Consider the following 8679-nt stretch of genomic DNA (forward strand, 5'->3'; position numbering starts at 1 on the left):
GAAAATTACACACTGGCATTTTCAGAGGAGCAGAACTTCCACAAATACGCAAACAAACAAAGCCAAAGCATAGCTAAGGTCTCCAAATTGCTGTGTGTAACCATCAAATTACAAGGCAACATTACAGTTTATGCAGCAATAAAAAGCGTAATTATGTATTGTGGATTCATAAATTGGTTAGATCTCAAATTTAGGTTGCTGCGAGATGCTAAATACCTTTCTGTTAATTTGCTCTCTCTTTCATTTCCTTTGATATGCTCATTGTGGTGAGATAAACCCCATGAAATAATAGGGCCCTTGTTTGAGACACACTGCCAAAGCCATTCTCCTAAAATATTATAGCATAATGGCAATAATGAAACATTCATAATCATAAGGGAAGTGTTCAGAAACCAAAATGGCTTTCACAGAGAAACTCTTGACCTATGGGTTATACTGACTCGTTTAGGTTTTTGTCTGAGGCCCTATTTAATGGTTTAAATCTTTTTCATCTTTTTATATGAGCTCAAACATTTCCTCCGGGAAAATATGACGTTGCCTAGAGACGTGCAAACTGTCTTTGTAGTATGTGTCGTCATGTACTTGTATAGATTTACATAGCACTCACTTCAGAAGAGTTTGTGGTACCGTTACTGCCACATATGCCTCAGTACTAATTGGCAGATAAATCTACAGCAGAACTAACGTAACTACAACATTAGTTTCTGCTATGAGCATGCATATATTCACAGTAAGGAGGCTTCACTAACCAGACAAATTGAATTTACAGAATATATCAATCTAAATCCATCATGGGTTATATATTAAAAAGACTGAGTTGCAGTTGTTGACGTTCATTCTGCCTCAACCCAAATGGCAGGAACAGAGTTATGCAGTGCCTGATTCTGTAAGTAGCATTGTGTGGACTGAAGTAGATTATAGAATTTATGAAAGCAATGTCAGATCCTATTTGGTCTGACGCTGCTCCTGCACACTGGAATCACTGACAGAGGCAAAATGGAGTTAATTAGGTACAGGACTGCTCCAGCAGTGTGCTCGTTGAACTGTGGCTGTGGGATAAGACTTCACTAATCCAGGTTTGGGAGGAAAACATGAGCTTGTGGTTCTGGAAGGCGTGTGGCTCTGGACTGGCTATGGTGCTTGGGGCCGACTGCATGTTGGAGAAAGTCTCTGAGGAATCAAATAGAAAAATACTTTGTGATATATTAGTACATTTTGAAATTAACTAAGATTAATGAGTGCTTTTGTAGAATTTTAATATTTAGTTAATGTGCGCTATTGTAGTTAATAAATGGAATGTTATTGTAAAGCGTTACCAATGTTTTTTTAACTCAAAATGATTAAAAGTGAAAGTAAAGACATTAATAATGTTAATAATGTTACAAAAGTACATAATTTCAGAGTAAGTGAGAATAATATCAAATGTGACCATTTATTATTGGTCAAGTAAAAAGTATTAAGCTGATTACATAGTCAATTCAGAGATAATCAAGACATCAAATTCTCAAAGATAAATCTAAGAGTGAAGGATGCATACCTGACTTTAGAAAAATACATACTGTAGTATGGAGTGTGTAAACACAATCCACACTATCGACTCATCTGGCTACAGAAGTGCCCTGATCTTCTTGCAACATTTCCTTAAGTACTCAGACCAAGACAAACATCCTTCAAATGGAGACAGGAACTAACAATTAGAATTTGCATTGATCAAGTCCTACACATAATGTGTTTACACCTTTTGGGGACTGATGGTAATTTGCATGAAAGACACTGGGAAATGGTGCACCCTCTAAAGTAAGCAACATATCTCTAAACTCTTAGGATCTGTATTACCTTTTAGTGTACTTCTTGTAAGATTGAGACCATTGTACCAGTGGCACAGAGACAATTCAAATGATACCAAACATGACTGTGAATATCACTTGCATTCATGTAGAACATTATGCTATTCTGCTATGATGGTATTGACCATTCTGAGTGAGTTGAGTGAAGGGAAGGATGGGTGAGGGGGAGGAAGTGGATGAAAAGAAACAAATGTAAAGGAGTTTTTCCCACATCTTCTCTCAGTGAAATGTGGAAACAGATGGCTGTATGTTAATACACTGTGATTGTATTGTCCGTATCTCAGAAGATCAAAGTGTCTGAGGTTCTTCAAGTCTTGCACCACAAACGTTTGAACATAACATTCACACTTCATCTTCTTTAGGACACATAAACACCTTATTTTTGTCTTAACAAGTGTGCTCAGAGGTTTTCCTCGTCTCTAATGTGTGTGTACATGTGAAGTGGACATAATGAGAGAGGTGGGAGGAGCACATTATCCCATGACAGGAACATCATGGGGGATATAAGTAGGGGAGGTGTTCCGATTCTTCCACATCCCTGCTGGGCATCTAGATCTCCAGCATTTTATCTGAGTCAATCTGCTGGAAAAGAGGCTTTGAAGATTTGGATTTCCTCCATTTCATTTTAGTTCAATGCATATGAAAGCAAGGAGCCATTTTAGCACCTGTTGATGTGCGCTCATTTGGGAATTTGTGTAAAGGTCAAATTTATAAAGCTGACTTGACTGTAATTTAAGTGTAAGCAAGGCAGCCCCAACTTTCTTCTTCTTCTTTAAATAAATGCTTGTGGAATGAAAAGTGCCAGACAATAAAAAGGGAATCTGGAGGTGCTTTATTTATTAAAGGCCTCTCCCAAAACAAAGAGATGAATCGAGCCTGCAAAACGAGATGAAATTCTTGAATTTATTGAAAATGTGTTCCCAGTCAGAGTTTAGATGAGTTCAGCACTGACGTTCCTCCACATCCCCTCACCCTAATCTGAAACACTGTGAAGGAAAGCTAAGGTAACACAACCAATGGCACTTCCATTAAAGAAAAAGCACTTTTTCACATTTTTGTACTTATTCCTTTTGTTTTCTGTAATACACATTCACATAGCTTAAACATTAGAATACTCCCTTTTGTTATGTTAGCATGTTTTCCGCATGAGGTCATATGATTTTGAACAGTTGTTTTTACTTTTTCCCTCACTGAGTCATCGCTATTGCATACAAAACAGATTAAAAAAGGAGTAAACAGATGACACTTGCCTTTCACACTCATATAAGCTACACTTATTTCTCAAAATAAATGGGTTGAAATAGAAAATGTATTATTATTATTATCATTTTTTATTATTGTGGGGCCCTTTAAAGAGGCTTCCTGTCTCTGTGCAAGGTGAAGATGTTGAAATTATGAGTGAATAGTAAAAAAAAAACGTAGAAACGCCTGTGGCTTCAACACGGTAGCAAGAAAGCAAAGCCTCTGTCTCTGACATATACTGTAACTGAGATTTTACAAGTAAGACAGCTGGATGGGTGTGTAAATTAAATCCTGACGTGTTTACACTGATCATTTGGCTGTCAGGACGACTGTTTGTGTAACTCTGAGGCATAGATTAAAGACATAAACTTAAGGGACATAAAAATGTGCAGGTACAGACGCTTATGGGTGTTTCCTCATGGTCATGTGCATGTCTCCCTGTGTTTGCCTGCATGAAAGCCGCAATGTGTGTGAACAGCTGTGAAAACACCAGTGATTTACGGGCACCGGTGGCCATACAGAGGACAGTGAAGCATTTTAGTTTTTGAGTATTATGTAGTTCATTCTGTCACCCTCTAATCACATTTGACCATGTTGTTCTGACTCAATATAAAGTTGTCACAAGGGCTATATTTTAGTAACTATACGATTTTGAGTCAGAAGGTCAGGATTTTTTTTATGTTACTTTTTTTTAATACCATTTTTATAATTGTATTAATGTTAAATTTTACTGAAATGAAGATCTTTTTTTTTTCTAAAATTGTTAGTAAATGGGAATTTCCATTGTGATAACATACCTCATGTAGTGTAATGACATGCACTGCTGTAGGGGTCAAGACTAACAAACTAAATAAATACATACCCCCTTAAATTTTTCACTCTTTGTTATATTGCAGCCATTTGCTAAAATCATTTAAGTTAATTTTTTTTCCTCATTAATGTACACACAGCACCCCATATTGACAGAAAAACACAGAATTGTTGACATTTTTGCAGATTTATTAAAAAAGAAAAACTGAAATATCACATGGTCCTAAGTATTCAGACCCTTTGCTCAGTATTTAGTAGAAGCACCCTTTTGATCTAATACAGCCATGAGTCTTTTGGGGAAAGATGCAACAAGTTTTTCACACCTGAATTTGGGGATCCTCTGCCATTCCTCCAAGTTGCAGATCCTCTCCAGTTCTGTCAGGTTGGATGGTAAACGTTGGTGGACAGCCATTTTTAGGTCTCTCCAGAGATGCTCAATTGGGTTTAAGTCAGGGCTCTGGCTGGGCCATTCAAGAACAGTCACAGAGTTGTTGTGAAGCCACTCCTTCATTATTTTAGCTGTGTGCTTAAGGTCATTGTCTTGTTGGAAGGTAAACCTTCGGCCCAGTCTGAGATCCTGAGCACTCTGGAGAAGGTTTTCGTCCAGGATATCCCTGTACTTGGCCGCATTCATCTTTCCCTCGATTGCAACCAGTCATCCTGTCCCTGCAGCTGAAAAACACCCCCACAGCATGATGCTGCCACCACCATGCTTCACTGTTGGGACAGGTGATGAGCAGTGCCTGGTTTTCTCCACACATACCGCTTAGAATTAAGGCCAAAAAGTTATATCTTGGTCTCATCAGACAAGAGAATCTTATTTCTCACCATCTTGGAGTCCTCCATGCGGGCTTTCATGTGTCTTGCACTGAGGAGAGGCTTCCGTCGGGCCACTCTGCCATAAAGCCCCGACTGGTGGAGGGCTGCAGTGATGGTTGACTTTCTACAACTTTCTCCCATCTCCCAACTGCATCTCTGGAGCTCAGCCACACTGATCTTTGGGTTCTTCTTTACCTCTCTCACCAAGGCTCTTCCCCCCCGATAGCTCAGTTTGGCCGGACAGCCAGCTCTAGGAAGGGTTCTGGTCATCCCAAACGTCTTCCATTTAAGGAATGGAGGCCACTGTGCTCTTGGGAACCTTAAGTGCAGCAGAAACTTTTTTGTAACCTTGGCCAGATCTGTGCCTTGCCACAATTCTGTCTCTGAGCTCTTCAGGCAGTTCCTTTGACCTCATGATTCTCATTTGCTCTGACATGCACTGTGAGCTGTAAAGTCTTATATAGACAGGTGTGTGACTTTCCTAATCAAGTCCAATCAGTATAATCAAACACAGATGGACTCAAATGAAGGTGTAGAACCATCTCAAGGATGATCAGAAGAAATGAACAGCACCTGAGTTAAATATATGAGTGTCACAGCAAAGAGTCTGAATACTTAGGACCATGTGATATTTCAGTTTTTCTTTTTTAATAAATCTGCAAAAATGTCAACAATTCTGTGTTTTTCTGTCAATATGGGGTGCTGTGTGTACATTAATGAGGAAAAAAAATTAACTTAAATGATTTTAGCAAATGGCTACAATATAACAAAGAGTGAAAAATTTAAGGGGGTCTGAATACTTTCCGTACCCACTGTACATACTTCCTCACTACTCACTTTGCTATCCCATGAGGCCATGGGAATAAAGTTGTGCACATGACAACATGACAAATGAATGCAGTCCGAAATACTTTTAATCTACACATATTCATACTATATCGAATGTCATTTCTAATGGTAGTAAGTACTTATTTAAAAGATGGCTACTGTGAGAACGGGCTAAAGCAGACAAAGGACAGTGGTTTGGACATTTACATATCCACTCAATTTGTCAGCTTATTAGGCATAATCAATTTAAGAACATGTATGTTCATGCACTCATTAATGGCTGCAGAACCTTTTAAGCCAATGACCTGAGCTGTACATGTCATGTGACTAATCTCTCTGGCGCCCCAGAACAATGCTGACTGGCTGATGGTACCACAAGAACATGGCACTACAATTCCAGACACAATTAATGACTGCTATGTCAAAGGCAGCAGATACGGAAAAATCAACCTGCTCTCACAGGAAAATGTGACTGCTTTAAAATTTTGTATGGTACAATTTTTAGGACCCCCCCACCCCTAAACATTACCATCACTGGAGCGTAAACAGATCGTATAAAAATGGTTTAATGAGATTGTACATATTCATACAAATTATCCACCTAACCATAAAATTGTTACAAATTACCCTGAGATTGTGTTGGGAAAACTCTAAACGCTTTTCCACCAACGTTTACCATCCAACCTGACAGAACTGGAGAGGATGTGCAAGGAGGAATGGCAGAGGATCCCCAAATCCAGGTGTGAAAAACTTGTTGCATCTTTCCCAAAAAGACTCATGGCTGTATTAGATCAAAAGGGTGCTTCTACTAAATACTGAGCAAAGGGTCTGAATACTTAGGACCATGTGATATTTCAGTTTTTCTTTTTTAATAAATCTGCAAAAATGTCAACAATTCTGTGTTTTTCTGTCAATATGGTGTGCTGTGTGTACATTAATGAGGAAAAAAAATTAACTTAAATGATTTTAGCAAATGGCTGCAATATAACAAAGAGTGAAAAATTTAAGGGGGTCTGAATACTTTCCGTACCCACTGTAAATTCATAATAATTTATTATATATTTGCACATAATCTGCGTCTGAACATGTAAATTACACAAACAAAAGATATTCAAAACCACTTGTGAATCAGTTCTCAATAATCATCTCAGTATGGCCATTTCATGTCATGACCTAATGGTTAAAGATTCGGACTTGTAACCCAAAGGTTGTGGTGAGACCCTTGAGCAAGGCATCGAAACCCCAACTGCAAAAATGTCTGCCCACTGCTCTGGGTGTGTGTTCACTACTCACTGCTGTGAGTGTGTGTGTGTGTGTGTGTGTGTGCGTATTTATGTGGTTTATGAGGACACAACTTTGTATAATGACATGGGTATGACATAGGTATTACAACGAGAAGGTGATTTATGAGGACATTTTTAGTGTCCCCGTAATTTAAAAGGATTATAAATCATTCATAATTAGTTTTTTTTTTAATCTAAAAATGCACAAAGTTTCCTGTGAGGGGTAGGTTTAGGGGTAGGGTTGGTGTAGGGCAATAGAAAATACGGTTTGAACAGTATAAAAACCATTACGCCTATGGAGAGTCCTCGTAAACCATAAAAACCAACATAAAAAGAGAAAAGAGCAGGTGTGAGAAAGAAACTGTCACTTCAGGTTAATTAAAGTAGAAACACACACACACACACACAAACAAAACTCACCCTGAGGACATGAGGGACTCCCAGCATGACTGTTTGAGGAGAGCCTGAAAAACAACAGTGGAAAAAGTCCCTCAGTAGTACAATAGTCCTACGAACGGAATAGAGGGACTGTGGTGGTAATGTGGACTGACTGAATGTTTTGTCTCATCATAAGCCGAACCCCATCACCAAAGCCTGACAGTCTTCTCTGATGTAGTTCATGTTTATATCAAAGGATGGTGCATAAAATTTAAAAGAGTTTTAATTTGCTTGTTTCATTTAACTGTTTAACGCATGGCCAAAATGGCCTAATGCCCTGCGTCTACCATTTTAGACACAAGATGGCGCACTAAAAGCACAGAGTTATTTCAAATCTTTGACAGGACTGCCTAAATGTATTGACTATAGAAAACAAATATGTGAGATATTAGATTAAAATCATAAGGTTGCCACATATCATTTTGCAGAAGCTCACAAAGTTGCTATAGCCTTTATTCACCGTTCTGTAAGTTAGATGAGACTATAAAGAGCAAAACATAAACAGCAAATTACCATGACAGTGCAAGTCTGACACTTTCTATGATAAGGCAGTCTGTACAACATATGTCATTAATGCGGGGATGATAATAACCACTTTACTAGTCATCACTTCATGAAGGCGGACATGAGTCAAAATATACAAAAGTCTGACACTAACAATCTGCTGTCAGCAATGAGCTGTGAGGCATGTTTATTTCAGCACACTGTGAGTTTTTTTTTGTGAAGAAAACAAGCCATTGTACTAAACCAAGCACAAAAGTGTCTGATAAACTGGAAAAAAAAGTCTAAGAACAGTGTATGCAATAAAATCTCAAATATCATTAGAGCATGTTTATAGTTGGATGTATGTGGTCACTAGGTCTTCCTTCAAATACCACATTTACTGTATGTGTCACTGTCTAGAAACTGTGTTACCAAAAACTGTGTATAGTAAATGTAAAAAATAGATACCATCCAGTTTTACTCAAGTGGTTTTACTTTTACAGCCTTTGCCAGCACCCGTATTGTAGGCCTACAGTATACCAGTGTACCAGTAGATAGTGCTAGTGTATCATAGTCAATCGGCAAATAGTCAGACGTTATACAAAAAGTGCTTTAAAATAAAATATTAGAAAATAGAATATTAAATATTGCAGGTATTTACTTCTAATTAATTTATAAATTATATTTTAGAAACCTTTCATGAGACACTATACCATTAAGTGTTTATGTGGAAAAAGATTTACAGACAGACAGACCAATGGATGGACAGACAGACAGACAGGCAATCATATAGGTAGATAGATGATTGATAGACAGACAGACAAACAGATAGACAGACAGATAGATAGACAGATAGATTGATAGACAGACAGACAGACAGACAGACAGACAGACAGACAGACAGACAGACAGATAGATAGATAGATAGA

Source organism: Sinocyclocheilus grahami, unplaced genomic scaffold (genome assembly GCF_001515645.1).
Source record: "Sinocyclocheilus grahami isolate Dianchi unplaced genomic scaffold, SAMN03320097.WGS_v1.1 scaffold629.1, whole genome shotgun sequence".
NCBI lineage: Eukaryota > Metazoa > Chordata > Actinopteri > Cypriniformes > Cyprinidae > Sinocyclocheilus > Sinocyclocheilus grahami.